The sequence below is a fragment of the Sus scrofa genome, chromosome 5 (genome assembly GCF_054392235.1).
Source record: "Sus scrofa isolate SSC_HxYL_T2T_F1_AM1 chromosome 5, Sscrofa_HxYL_maternal_Yorkshire_Landrace_v2.0, whole genome shotgun sequence".
In the NCBI taxonomy this organism is placed as follows: domain Eukaryota; kingdom Metazoa; phylum Chordata; class Mammalia; order Artiodactyla; family Suidae; genus Sus; species Sus scrofa.
The window spans coordinates 19345346-19360688 of record NC_139387.1 but is presented as its reverse complement, the minus strand read 5'-3'; the positions used below and the strand labels follow the sequence as shown (position 1 = coordinate 19360688).

Genomic DNA, 15343 nt, shown 5'->3' with positions numbered 1-15343 from the left:
CTGGGCACAGCTGATGTGCTAATGCCTTTAAGGAGTTAATAACTTACAGTCCAGGCCAGATGATTACATCTTTTCATATTTACATTTTTTGGGGGGGTTATTTTTTATTTTATATTGGCGTATAATTTTTTTCTCTACCATGTGTTGGTTTCAGGTGTACAACAAAGTGATTCAGTATGCACATATCTATTTTTTTGTGTGTATCTTTTTTGGCTGTCCCAAGGCATTTGGTGTTCACGGGCTGGGGTTCAGATCTGAGCCACAGTTGTGACCTAAGCCACAGCTGGGGCAAAGCCAGATCCTTAACCCATTGTGCCGGGCCAAGGATCGAACCTGTGTCCCAGGGCTCCAGAGACTGCTAATCCTGTTGCACCATAGAGAAACTCCCATACATCTATTCTTTTTCAGATTCTTTTCCCATATGGCTTATTACAAGATACGGAGTAGAGTTCCCTGTGCTGTACAGTAGGTCTTTGTTGGTTACTTATCTTGTATACGGTAGTGTGTATATATTACATTTTAATTAGGCCTTTTTGAAGATGCATCTGAATTCAGACGATTCCCTTTAATGATGTAAATTTAGGGCTTAATTGTAGGACACATTTCTGGGCAGGTGCAAAATCCTTGGGAGAAAATTTTCAAAACACAAAACTAAAAAGGAAATCTTTCTCCCTCGAGAGCTCACAAATGAGTCAGGGAGATAACATATGTACCATACAACCATGACATAAGGTAGACGGCACCATTGGAGAAGTGTAAATGAGGGGCTGTAAAGGCTCACATTAAAAGAACTTGCTTCCAACTGCTAGAATCAGGGGAGTCTTCCTGGAGGAGGTGACATTTAAGTTGGCCTCTGAAGGATGAGAGGGATTCTGGAGGCCTCCTGGTTTTGGCTGCATCCGTCTGAACTAGCTGCTGTTCACACGTCACTCCAGCAGAGGGCAGGCTGAGCAAAGATGGGATGGAAAGTCTGATCTTTTAGCCAAGTCTCTCATGCTGGTCTCAGCACATCCTGAACTGTCTAGACAGCTTTCTAGGCTTCCTAAAAAGGGTGAGTCCTCTCTGTGTGAGTTTTAGGGTTATTTGTCCCAAGTTTGGGCTCCATATTTACACCTTTGGCTTTGCCTGGAATTGATAGCAAGTTTGCATGTTCCGTCAGTTTCCTAAAATTCAGGGCAGACTGAAGCCTGGTGCCTCCTCTCCTTGGACACGAATAATGCCCTTTCTAGAGAAGCTAGGCCAGGCAGGATTGAGGGTCCAGGCTGGGCAAGCGAGACAAATGCTTCTCCAGGTTGCCACAGAAAGAGCCTCAACTTTTCCCATCACCCCTCATTTTGTCCCTTCTCCGTGATGAACTGTGAGCCAGAGTGTGGGTTGCTTTGGTGCTTGAACTCTCTGCTGTCTTAGATCAAGTGTTTTACCAAGGAAACAGTCCCACTTCCGTAAGGAGATGGAGAAAGCAGAAAAGGTTGGGAGAAGCCAGTGTTTGATTTCAGCCTCAGCCTGACCCTACGGGGAGCTCAGGAGTATAATTTGTAGCCCATCTCGAGACAAAGGAATGGTTCTTTCACACCCTGCACCCGTCAGTCACTGGCTCCCCTGCTCCAGGGGCCATAAACTCACAGGCACTTTCAGTTCTTGGTGCCCCTGGGTGAGGCAGTTCCTATAACCCTTGTTTGACCCTCTGCGGACAGTTGTTGGCAGGACCCTCTAGGAGTGAACACAAGCGGCTGGGGGTGGACGTGGAGCTGGTGAGAAGATCTGAAGGGAATGGGACCGCACCCAGAGTGCTCCTCTCTCCAAGTCCCCTTCTATTTATCGGACTCCCCATGACCGCAGACTTTGTCCCCCCAGGCAGAGCATCTGGGAAAAATCTGAAGATTTGAGCCCTCTCACCCGCTTGTAAGAGGCTTTCCCCAGGATCTCAGCAACTTCTTTGTTGCTCGGCGGAACCCAGATCTTCCTTGCTGGCTTTCTCTTCTCTGTCCCCAAATCTCTCCTACCTTAGCTCCTCCTCAAAGCGTAGCCCTTTTGTGTTCTCTGCTCCCAGCAAGCATCACTTCGGGAAACCCCGTGTGTGTATTAATGGCAGAGAAAGGCTTCAAGAGGTGGTACGTTTTATCCTGATGCCCCTCTGTTTCACTGAAGAGTAAGTTGTTTGAGGGCAGGGCTGTGTCTTACTCACCATCCAGGCTGCAGAATAAGGAGGCTCTAGCTGCGGATCACAGACCGCCAGCGTCAGACTAGCAGGAAGTGCTTCTAAAAATATGAGCCCTCCTTCCGCTCCACACGCGCAAAGGAACCTGGGAGTCTGCTTTTTTCCACAGGCCGCCTACATGATGATGCTGGTTAAAGAGTGAAAACCACAGCTGAGCACCTTTGGGGGTGGGGTGGGGTGGGGTGGGGAGGCAGAGCAAGCCCTCCAGAGAACTTTCTAGCAGTAACCCGGGGGCCAATGCCTTCCTCTCCATCCAGCTGCATCTCATCTAAGCGAGCCCCACCCCACCCAGTGCTCAATCCCCTGTATCTGCCTGATTTTCTCTTTTTATCATAGTTTTTATTACCTTATTTATTGTGTTTATTGCTTCTAGCTTCTCCCCTGTCTCCATTAGAATTTTTTTTTTTTTTGACTTTTGTCCTTTTTAGGTCCACACAGCATATGGAGGTTCCCAGGCTAGGGGTCAAATTGGAGCTGTTGCTGCCGGCCTACACCAGAGCCACAGCGACACCAGATCCGAGCCACATCTGTGACCTATACCACAGCTCTCGGCAATGCAAGATCTTTAACCCACTGAGCAAGGCCAGGGATTGAACCTGCAACCTCATGGTTCCTAGTTGGATTCGTTTCTGCTGCGCCAAGACAGGAACTCCTCCATTAGAACTTATAAGCTCCATGATGGAGCTCCTGTTGTGCTCAGTGGGTTAAAAACTCAACTAGTATCCGTGAGGACTCGGGTTCCATCCCTGGCCTCATTCAGTGGGTCAGGGATCTGGTGTTGCCGTGAGTTGTGGTGTAGGTTGCAGACGTGGCTCAGATCTGGCATTGCTGTAGCTGCGATGTAGTAGACCAGTGGCTGTGGTGCAGGCCGGCAGCTGCAGCTCTGATTCAACCCCTAGCCTGGGAACCTCCAATATACCACAGGTCCACAGGTGCAGCCCTAAAATGACAAACAACAACAACAACAACAAAACTGGAGGTGAGAAAACTCCTCCCATATGGTCAGCTCTGCCCTTTGAACCTGCTGCTGCATGTCTTGGGGAAAGTTCTGTGGCTCCTCTGAGGCTCTGGAGCTTTGCCTGTAGCAAGGCTGCCTTCTGAGATATAGGGCAGCTGGAGAATATTAATGCCACATTCATATTTATTTATCCAACACTTACATGGCAGCTACAATGTGCTGGATGCTGTTCCAGGCACTTCACAGATGTTAACCCACTGCCACCCCGTGCCCCTGTCCGCAGCTCCTGCCTTGCTCCTGATGCAGGCTGCATGGCTTGGGGAGGGCAGCGGACGCCGCTAGCTCTGCTCCTGGAGCCCCTTCTGGATCTAGTGCTTTCTTGCACTTGGGGCACCCTTCAGCTCAGCCCTCCCATCCCAGGCTCACGTCCTCCATGGCCTTTCCCTCACCAGTCCCTTACCTCATGTCTTTAGGAATCCCCTTTCTCATAGGAACATACTCCCTTATATTCTCCAACTTTCCTGCTAATGCTTCCAGCACTTGGCTTTCGCCAAAGCCAGGCTTTCCCCAGATATATTGATTCTCAGGTAATTGATGAAGTGGGACAAAATCAGTCTGAAGTTTGAGCAGCAAACTAAGGCAATAACAGGGACAGAAACAGGAGTTCAAGAAGAGACACCCGGAGTTCCCGTTGTGGCGCAGAGGTTAACGAATCCGACTAGGAACCATGAGGTTTCGGGTTCGATCCCTGCCCTTGCTCAGTGGGTTAACGATCCGGCGTTGCCGTCAGCTGTGGAGTAGGTCACAGACACGGCTCGGATCCCGCGTTGCTGTGGCTCTGGCGTAGGCCGGTGGCTATAGCTCCGATTCGACCCCTAGTCTGGGAACCTCCATATGCCGCGGGAGCAGCCCAAGAAATAGCAAAAAGACAAAAAAAAAAAAAAAAAAAAGAAGAGACACCCAACGACAGATCATGAGGTCCCAGAGTCTCATTTGGGCAGGTGAGAAGAGATGAGGAATGCAAAGACGTGTGGCAACAGATCCAGGGGGTGACAGATGAAGTGGCAGAAGCTTGGGAAACCCAGAGCCACCATTAGCCCCTGGGGCATCTTTGAGAACATTTGGAAAGGGTGCTCCTTCCCCCACCCAGCTAAAGCCACGTCAGGCATGCAGCCTGGTGAGTGGAGTGAGAGCTGGGTTCCGGCTCCCATTCCCCCCCAGAGCTGGGCACCTCTCAGAGCAGCCTGCGCGCGAATACACAGAGTGACTATGGGAAACCCCAGGGCGGACGAGGCAGCCTGTCTCCATCCTCCTCCCCAGGTGAGATCAGCAGACCAAGTCCAAGCATTCCGATCCAAGGGACAGGGCAGACACAGCTGTGGACTTTGGGCTGCAGCGGTTTGCAGCATCTGGTGGCAATCTGGGCGATGCCCTGGAAGGGCTGGACCCGGAAAGAAAGACCTTAGATACTCACCCCAGACCTAGTGGGAATGAGGAAGGGGTAGGTCTCCAGCCTAATGCTGGGGTCCTGTGGCGGTTGGGACCCAAGAACCAGGGAGCCAGGCAAGCAGCTCTCCATGTCATTACCTCCTGTCTCCACCCTCAGCCCATCCTCCCTGAGACACCCAAGTCCCACACCCATTCCAGCACCTCCGATTCTGTTACTCTACATCATAAGCTGTACGTCTCAGCTCAGCATCAGCTCTGCTTGAACCCAGTAAATGCTAGTGGATTAAACCCAGAGACCCATTTTTGCTGTGGCCACCATTTTATATGCTGTTTACCCGCCATAAAATAAACCATTAAATACATAATGTGTACTTTGCCTTGTGGCAGAGTAACTTCAAATATATCATAAAGTGGCAGAGATGGAAGTGACCTTAAGCTCACTGAAATTCAACATCCTCCATTTACAGAGAAGGAAACGGATACCCAAAATAGAGCAGGGTCTTACCCAGAGTCACACAGCCGGCGAATGGCAGAGCTGGGATGAGGACTAGAAATAATACATGGGGAGTGGAGTTGGAGCCTGGCAGCAGAGAGAAGGCTTGCTGATGGTGGAGGGGCCAGGCCTTTTCTTTGCTCCTCACTTGTGTGGATGAAGCAGAAAGGGAAGTCCTGAGTATGAGATAATAGAAAATGAGAGTATTGCCTCTGCTCCCAGTTCCTGGCACAGAGCTCTTAAAACCTTTGTAATTTTGGAGTTCCCTTCATGGTTCAGCGGTAACAAAACTGACTAGAATCCATGAGGACAAGGGTTTGATCCCTGGCCCCACTCCGTGAGTTAAGGATCCAGTATTGCTGTGAGCTGTGGTGTAGGTCGCAGACTTGACTTGGATCTGGTGTTGCTGAGGCTGTGGTGTAGGTTAGCAGCTGCAGCTCTGATTCAACCCCTAGCCTGGGAACTTCCATATGCCAAGGGTGTGGTCCTAAAAAGAAAAGGAAAAAAAAAATGTCCTTTGAAATAAATTGGCAATAGTCAGTAAACTGTTTTTCTGGGTTTTCTGAGCCACTCAAGCAAATTATCAAAGGTGGGGAGTTTGTGGGAAGATCGCAGGCAAGTTTGACAGAGGCTGTGGGTAAACTGGGGCCCACTACTTGCAATTGGCATCTGAAGAGGGGACGGGGGGTGCAGCCTTGTGGGACTGAGTCTCTAACCTATGAGGGCTGTGCTAGAGCGAAGCAGTTAGTGTCAGAATTGCTTGGTCTGGAAAACCCACTTGTCTGGTGTCAGAAGTGCTGTGGGTTTGGGTAGAGAAATAGCAGAAGGGTTTTCCCTATTCACTGAGCATGCTCAGCACCGAACAGAAAAATCTCTCCATAATGGGAATCTCAACAGGGAAAGGGGCTCTGTAGCACACTGGTCTTATACATGGAAGGATGTTCCCTTAAAAAATGAAGAAATCTGCAAAATCTGGACACAGGTTTCTAAATTTCAAAATATTCCTTGAAGTTTCTATTTCTTTGGAAGTGCCCCTGTACTGTGCTCAAACAGCAGGAAAACCCGACATTAGGGAACCCACTCTTTCTTTTCTCAATGTTGGGATGTCCAGAGGAAGCCCTCGCCCAGCTTGGCATCTGTCAGTTTCCGTGGACTGGGGGAAAGTTGTGCTTCTGGGCAAGGGTCTGGTCAAGCCCTGGGGGGCTGGTGAAGCATCTGGGCTCGCCCTACCTGTGGCAGGACGGTGCTCACGCTGGAGACCCTGTGATCCTGCTCAGGGAGGTTTGACCCTCTCAACTCAACCAGAAACAAGTGGCCCCAAACCGTGACCCAACTGTAGCACAAGGGGCTTGCTCGCCCCCTGCTGGGGGAATAGCAGGCAGGGTCAGATTTCCACTCCCCAACCTGCCCCTCCCACCAACTGCCCCCCCCCCCAGCCTGGCAACTCCCCCTCAGCCCCTCCACCCCCACCCCCCACCCCACCTCCAGTTGAAGACAAACTGAACAAAAGAAGAGCTGCTTTCTGGGGAACTTGGGTGCCTTCCAACCCAGCCAGCCTAGGCAAAGGAGAGAGGAAGGAGAGGCTCCTATTCCCACCCAAGGGATCCCAAAAGTCTGTCCTTATGTGCTTTGACTGATTCTGGTTCAAAGTCATTTTTGCTTCCCATTCTAAGGCACTAGGAGATACCTTTCTTTCTGACAAACTCTCTGGCCGAGTACAGGGGCATTTTATTATTTTTTTTAATTATTATTATTATTTTTTTTTTGTCTTTTTGCCTTTTCTAGGGCCGTTTCTGTGGCATAGGGAGGTTCCCAGGCTGGGGTCGAATTGGAGCTGTAGCTCCCGGGCTACACCAGAGCCACAGCAACTCAGTATCCAAGCTGCATCTGCGACCTATACCACAGCTCACGGCAACACCAGATCCTTAACCCACTGAGTGAGGCCAGAGACCGAACCCGCAACCTCATGGTTCCTAGTCAGATTCGTTAACCACTGAGCCACGACGGGAACTCCAAAAATTAAGAAACTATCTAAACTTGACCCTTTGGAAGTTCCTGTTGTGGCTCAGAGGTAATGAACCTGACTAGTACCCATGAGGATGTGGGTTCCATCCCTGTTCTCACTCAGTGGGTTAAGGACCCAGCATTGCTGTGAGCTGTAGTGTAGGTTGCAGACATGGCTTAGGTCTGGCGTTGCTGTGACTGTGGTGTAGGCTGGCAGCTGCAGCTCCAATTCGACCCTTAGGCTGGGAATTTCTATATGCCACATAAGCAGCCCAAAAGCAAAACAAAACAAAAGCAAAAAACAACCCTGGTTTATACTGATGAAGAAACAGAAGCACAGAGGAGGAAACCAAAACTAGCAAACAGCAGGGTCAGGACCAGAACCCTATCTCCTGACTTCCCCTTTCCCCAGGGGCATGTGACAACCATGAGGCTGGGAGTCCTTTACAAAAGTTTCCCAAACTGCCCATCTTGCTGGTGAGATCAGCCTCCCCCTCAGTGTACTGTGCCCGTTTATGTCACCCCCTCCTGGACTGGAAGACCATGGGTTTGTTCGCCGTTGTGTTCCAAGTGTGAGGGGCAGTGCCTGGCTTGGAATGAGTGCACCACCCTTTCTTTTTTTCTTTTTCTTTTTTTTTTTTCCTTAAGGCCACCCTTACAGCATATGGAGGTTTCCAGGCTAGGAGTCAAATCAGAGCTGCACCTGCTGGCCTACACCACAGCCACAGCAACGCCAGATTGGAGCCAAGTCTGCGACCTACATCATAGCTCATGGCAATGCTGGATCCTTAAACCACTGAGTGGGGCCAGGGATCGAACCCAAAACCTCATGGATCCTTGTCGGGTTCTTAACCCACTGAGCCACAATGAGAACCCCATCATCCTTATTTTTTTTTTCTTTTTATAGCCAAACCTATAGCATATGTAAGTCCCCAGGCAAGGGATCAAATCTGAGCCACAGCTGCAAACTATGCCACAGATGTGAGCAACTAGAACTCCCTTATTTCTTTAATTAATAAGCTAGTCAGTGTAGGCACGGCCAAACCAAATTCCTCAGCCCTCAATGTGATCATTTGGGACCAGAAACTGGATGAGCTGAAACACCGTGGTCAGAACCATAAACAATGATGTGTTTTCTTTATTTATATATATATATACATATATGTGTGTATATATATATATAAAATTTTAATTTTTTACATTATAGTTGATTTACAGTGTTCTGTCAATTTCTATTGTACAGCGAAGTGACCCAGTCATATATATATAAATATATATATATATATATTCTTTTTCTCATATTATCCATCATGTGCCATCACAAGTGACTATAGTCCCCTGTGCTATACAGCAGGATCTCATTACTCATCCACTCCAAATGCAATAGTTTGCATCTATTAATCCCCAACTCCCAGTCCATCCCACTCCTTCCCCCTCCCCCTTGGCAACCACAAGTCTGTTCTCCAAGTCCATGAGTTTCTTTTCTGTGGAAAGATTCATTTGTGCCATATATTAGATTCCAGATATAAGTGATATGGTATTTGTCTTTCTCTTTCTAACTTACTTCACTTAGTATGAGACTCTCTAGTTCCATCCATGTTGCTGCAAATGGCATTATTTTGTTCTTTATTATGACTGAGTAGTATTCCATTGTATGTATATATATACCACATCTTCCTAATCCACTCATCTGTCAATGGACATTTAGGTTGTTTCCATGTCTTGGCTATTTTGAACAGTGCTGCAACGAACACACAGGTGCATGTATCTTTTTCAACGAAAATTTTGTCCAGGTATATGCCTAAGGGTGGGATTGCTGGGTCGAGATTTTTTTTTAATCATTATTAGAGTTGATTTACAATGTTTCTTCAATTTCCACTGTACAGCAAAGTGACCCATTTTTTTCCCATCAGGTTCTAACCCAAGAGAGTAGATACAGTTCCCTTTGCTGTATAGCAGGGCCCCATCACCCATCCCTTCTAAATGAAAAGTCTTCTTCTACCAACCCCAAACTTCCCTATCTCTTCCCACCTCCCAGCAAACACAAGCCTGCCCTCCATGTCCATGATCTGTTTCTGTTTTGTAGATACGTCATTTGTGCCATATTTTAGACTCCACATATGTGATATCATGTCATGATGTGGTTTTGAGCATGAATGTGTTTTGGACTCTGAAAGATTTGGGTATGAATTCTAGCTCTGCCATCTACTGGCTGCATGTCATCAGGCTTAACTTCCTTAACCTCAGTTTCCATGCCCATAAAAAAGAAATAAAAATGCTTACTTCGAAGAGTTGTTAGAAGAGTTAAAGGAATTATGCGCTTAAAGTGCTTGGCCCAGTGTTTGGCACACCACGAGCCCTCAAAGTATGGTAGCTTTTTATATTAGAGATGCTAAGTGAGCAATGATGCCTGTCTCACCCATACCCCCTTCTAGGAGCAAGCCCTACTCACGGCCCCTGCTGCGGCCCCATGACCTTGACCTTGGACATAGCTGATTGGACCAGGGTAGGGAATTAGTAGGGGTTAACCTGTTTAGTTCCCCTCTTTGTGAGACCTGGACCTTCCAGGCAGTTGCCTGCTGATAATGAATTCTCTCCTTTTGGCCGCTGGATGAACCAAGGTAATTTCGCCTTGGGAACCCATTGGAAGAGGGTGCTTCAATGCTGGGAAAAAAGGTTCTTCACCCTTGAGGGTCAGGGTGAGCAGCTTAGCGCTGCTGCCTTAAGTGCTCAGGGGAGCCAATGCCATCAGCACATGAAGGTAACGGCCCCGTGCAGAGTGGATCGGCATGGCATGTTCACAGGAGTGACGGAGGTGGCGGTGGCGGTGGCAGCAGGGGACATGGACCGTGGATGCGAAGTTATCACTGAGGTGCACATGTTCATAAGCAGACATGAGTCGGCTCTGGGGGCTTTTAAGAGGGCCTGGAAGTCCTATAATAACAGGTGCAGGGCAGGAGGCAGTCAGGAAAATACCCTCTTGTGTTCTTATGGAACCCTAATTTTTTACTCTAGACTCATGTAATCCAGGACCCACAAAACCCAGAGCAGTGGGGACCCAAAGCACTGAGGCCCTCATCCTCCTGCTCGGCCACAGACGCAGACAACTGCATCCCACTCTCTCTTCCCGGCACCGTGTGCTCCCTCCACCCGACTCAGACATCTGTTCCCCACCCACTCCTTCATCACCACCTCCCCTCTCTCCTCCTCCTCCCGGGCGATGCTGTCTGTCTGCGCCCCCCTCCCCCCATCCCTGTCACAGAGTCACGGGCCGCACGTCCGTCCTCCCACAGCTGCAGGTTCCTGGCAGATGTCCACCCCGCGCCCGTGAGCTGGGCACTCCCCTGCTCTGAGGCAGCAGATTCCGTTCTTGATCGGCTTTAGCTCTCAGTTCCTAACCCTGAGCCCAAATCTGCCTTCTTAGAAGAGAAGCTGGTCCTGGTTATGTCCTCTGGAGCTCTGTCAAACGAGTTCACTCTATTCGCTCAGACGTGTGACATGAAAGTCAGGTCCACTCTTGCCTGTGGGTCCCCCACATCCAGCCACTTTTTCCCTTCAACCCCCTCATCCGCCCTTCCTCTCCATCAGTACTGCCCCCGCCTGCTCCGGAGTCTCACCACCGCGTGCCTGGCCCGCCCCCAGCCTCTCCCCTCTTCCAAATCTTCCTCCTCACTGCCTCACAATGAATTTTTCCAAAACATCAGCCAGCATACATCTCCCCTGTGAGGGGGCCTTGGAACCTATAAAAAAGTCTTCCTTAACCTGGCATTCAAGGTCTTCTTTCCTGTCTCCAATTTCATGTACAGTTGCTTTCCTACACAAAAGCCTTAGCTGCAGGCAAGCCAGTCAAATCCACTGTCATCGGAACCTTCCATTAGCACTCTTGCCTCTTGGACCTCTTCTCTCTCTCCTCTAATCCTGCATCATCTTTCGAGGTCTCCCTGACCACCTTAGGCTCTGAAAGGATGCCCTCCCACATCCCACAGAACCTACAATCCTCACTACTATGCTTTGCATGAGCTGTCTTATTTTTTGGCCATGCCCACAGCATGTGAAAATTCCCAGGTCAGGGAATGAATCAGCCCTGCAGCAGTCACTGGAGCCACAGTGACAACACCGGATCCTTAACCTGCTGAGCCACCAGGGAACTCCCTGTGCTGTCTTATTTTTGATATGAGTCCCATTGTAGCTTTTTTTTTGGCTTTTTAGGGCCTCACCGGTGGCATATGGAGGTTCCCAGGCTAGGGGGCAAGTCGGAGCTATGGCTGCCAGCCTACACCACAACAACAGCTACGCAGGATCCAAGCCTCATCTGCTATCTACACCACAGCTCACTGCCGTGCCAGATCCTTAACCCACTGAGCGAGGGCAGGGATCGAACCCCCAACCACATGGTTCCTAGTTGGGAACTCCCCATTGTAGCTCTTCTGAGAACTTTTATCCCCCCAACCCCTTTCACAGATAAGCACTCAACACATGAGTTTTGAGGACAAAGATGAGAATCAACCCAGCTGCCAGGACTCCTGGAGTCTCTCCACCATTTTCTTCAAATGTTCTTCCTTCTCTGTTTTTCCAGCAGCCCCTGAAGAGGACGCGGTAGTCTCAGTGGGGTCTGACCACTGTCAGGTCTGATGGAATGGCAGATCCCTGAGCCAAAGGCAGGGGGAGGGATGAAGAGGGTTATGATGAAACAATTTGGCCGCCCAGGTTCCCCAAATATTTGATCGGTGTTTGAGTTCTTCCCTTCTTCACAATGCATCTTAAAGTTCTTCCTGAGAGAAAGGTTTCCAGGATCGCTCAGAAGGGACCACCTCCCTTGGCCATCCAGTTAAAACTGTCGCATACCTGCCATATCATGGGCACTCTTTCTGGAACACGGAATCTTTGTTTTCCCAACTTGGCCTACTGTTTACAAGCCATGTAATGGGTATGTTCTCTGACTGCATGTTTCTATATTGATTTTTTTCAATCCGTCCTATTCCTTTTCTGTATACGTCAGGGTGTGCATTTCAGATGCCGACCTCATTGTCGGGAAACTTACGAAGTTGGAAGAACTGAAGCTGAGGGCACAGATTCCCCCCCCACACACACACACACGTGGGCTCGCTCAAGTCCCCGCTACAGCAGCTGTGGGACTTACATAATATAATCTTTGTGTGCTTCAGTCTTCCTCATCTGAGGTAGCTCCCCCCCCCATGTACTGTGGGGATCAGACCGTGTATGTGTGGTGAGCTTAGCCAGGCACGTCACACACATAACAGACAGTGGCCATTACTGCCAATGACTCTTCAGGGAGTGCTTCAGTCCCACGTGGCAGATGGCGAGATGTCCAAGGAAGGCCTTTGATGGTGATGACAGTGATGATAAAACTGTTAAAAGAGGCTATGGGGAGTTCCTATTGTGGCTCAGCAGGTTAAGAACCCAACTAGCATCCATGAGGATGCAGGTTCGATCACTGGCCTGGATCAGTGAGTTAAGGATCTGATGTTGCCAAAAGCTGGGGCATAGTTCGTAGATGTGGCTCGGATCTGGTATTGCTGTGGCTGTGGTGTAGGCTGGCAGCTACAGCTCCGATTGGTCCCCTAGCCTGGGAACATCCATAAGCAGAAGGTGAAGCCCTAAAAAGAAAGAAAGAAAAAGAGGACGTGGAAGCCCTTATGACTCAAATTTCGAGCTGGACTCACAGAGCCCAAAGTTAGAAAATTGACCACTATTTTGCTTGAGTAGTCAAGGTCTGGGCATCTTCTCTTTACCCACTATGTCTACTAGGGGAATCAGGTGATAATGCATTTTGTAATTTTTGAGAGTAGGGAGGGGCTTTGGGGACTATAGTTAATAACAGAGAAGGGGCCATTACCCTTTAGGAGCCTGGGAACCCCCTAGCCACCCTGTCTCTCCCCTCTGCACCCAGGGAGTATACCTCCAAAGGTTGATGGCTGAATGAGGGACTGGTGCCTCACCCTGGGCTAGCACCCCACCCTCAACGCCAATGGAAGCTGAGCTGGAGCGCATGGCTAAGGGCAAGAAGCCCCAGCTAGGCTTCTTCCTTCCTGAGTTAATAGAGATAAGCCACACAGACAAAGGTTACAGGGACTGTGACCCCTTCCCCCTTGACTCTGGAGGTCCACTCCACCACCCAGCTGCAAGTCTGTGGACAGGAAGGGCAGGAGAGAGGCGGGCCTGCTCCTGGAGGGGGCACAGCCCTTACATGCTTAAGGAATCTAGTCTCTCCCACATACCTATAAGGTAGATGCTACTCTCTCCCCCATTTGGGGAAGAAACTGAGGCGCAGATGAAGCAAGTTGCCAAGGCTACATGGCTGGGCTGGGACTTGAGGCCAGGCAGGCTTGCTCCTGGCTTGCCTTTTGTCTACCCTGCCGCTGGCTAAGAGCCTCCATCACACCCCTTAGCCTCCTGACAGGGAAGCCCTGCACTTCCCTCCAGCGGACAGGTGAGACCGGGGGGGTGTGCCCTGCTGGGGGCCTTCGGCTCAGCACCCGATGGAGAAGGCAATACTTCCACACTTTTCCTGCATGTGTGTACCTGTGAGTCCCAGTAATTGAACACAACCAAAAGGTAAAAGGGGTGCACCTGTGACCAGGTCTGTAACCCAGGGATCACCTTGGACATCACTGAGATAACCGGCTGCATCAACGACTCCGTCTTCCCGGCCCTTGTCTCCTTCTAAGGGAACGGACAAGTCTCGGCCTCTGCTGAAGGAACATCACTCATCTGCCATATTTTTTTTTAACCACTTGATCAGCCCTCCCCCACCTGGCCCCCGGGGTGGCCCCAGACTCAAAGGCCCCCGATTCATAGGCTGATCAGGGACCTACCATGTGGCTAAGAAATGATGAGCAGGGACCACATTCTCAATCTTGGGAACCTGATTTTGGAAATACAGAGACAGTGAAAGCTGTGAGCCGTGGGGACTGCAGCTGAAAGGGTCTGGGGGTGGTTAAGGCTGTGACAGGTCAGACAGAGAGACACTGACGTCGCAGACGCACCAGAATAGAGAAGAACATACGCATATGGAGAGTGAGAACAAGCCGGATGGAAGTGAGGCAGACACAGACGAGCGAGTCAGGCCAAGATGAAGATGAAGCATGATAGCGGGTGACGTTCAACCCTGCCTGCACTTAAGAATCCACCTGGAGCGGAGTTCCCTGAGAGTGTAGCAGGCTAAGGATCCGGCATTGTCACTGGTGTGGTGTAAGTTCGATCATCGGCCCGGGAACTTCCGCATGCTGTGAGTGTGGCCAAAAAGGAAAAAAAAAAAAAAAAAAAACAACCACCCGGAGAGAAGTGAACAAATACTAGTGCCTGCGCTTAACCCCAGAGATTCGATGTGATTGGTGTGGGGTAGGAGCCGGGCATTAGGAGGTTAAAAATCTCCTCAGGTGGCTCTTGGTGGAGACAAATGCAGGACTGTGGCCCCATGGGGATGCTCCCAGACTCCAGTTGCTGCTGCAGCCTGGCTCCTGCCCTGCAGGAGGCCCCAGGGCTCAGGTTCTCCTGGGGCCTTTGGCAGACACTTTTGGATATTTAATCGCTTATAGCTCCTGCCTTATCCCTTGCTAACAGAACTCTCATTTTGTACAAGCACTAGATCAGCAACATGGTCAAGCAAGATGGGCCCAACCCCAAAGATGAAGCCCAACCGGTCCAGGCCAAACGAGGTCATGCCATCCATTTCTCCCATCTCAGAGGGGTGTGTGACCCAGTTCTGACCAACAGCATGTTGCAGGAAGGAAGAAGGACCTTCTCCCCTTTAGAAGAGAGAGGGAGAAGCTAGAGAAATGCCCCTTCCCCTTCTCCTGCATTTGGGAGTTATGCTGACTGATGTGATGCTTGGAGCTTCTGCAGCCATCTTGTGACTCTGACGGGAAAACCAGAACTGCAGAGAATCAGAGCCCTGATGTGGCTGCTGCCATTAACCAACCCCGGAGCCACCCAGCTCCAGACTTCTTGGGACTTCTCTATGCTGACTATGTTCCTGGTGCTGTCCTAAGCACTTTTCATGTATTACTTCATGGATGAAGACTGGCTCCATTCCCAGCAGGGGAACTTCCTATACCCTACCTGCTACTCAGGGCAATATAAGCAAGTCCCTCTGTGACATAAAGTGACATAATGTGTATATAGCCAAAGACAGCAAAAGGCCTCAGAGCCGGCTCGTTCCATGTCCACAGCCCACCCGCCCTGTCTCTCCTTGATGGAG

The 15343-nt window shown here is 49.9% G+C and overlaps 1 long non-coding RNA gene across 1 annotated transcript in view; it reads right to left on the bottom strand.

Annotated features, from left to right (window-relative positions):
* Positions 1 to 8040: 8040 nt before the first annotated feature.
* Positions 8041 to 15343, bottom strand: part of LOC146403181 (uncharacterized) — a 329068-nt gene continuing 321765 nt past the window's right edge. Inside the window, exon 3 of the long non-coding RNA XR_014803229.1 lies at positions 8041 to 8090. This is a non-coding gene — a long non-coding RNA (uncharacterized LOC146403181). The remainder of the gene's footprint in view (positions 8091 to 15343) is intronic.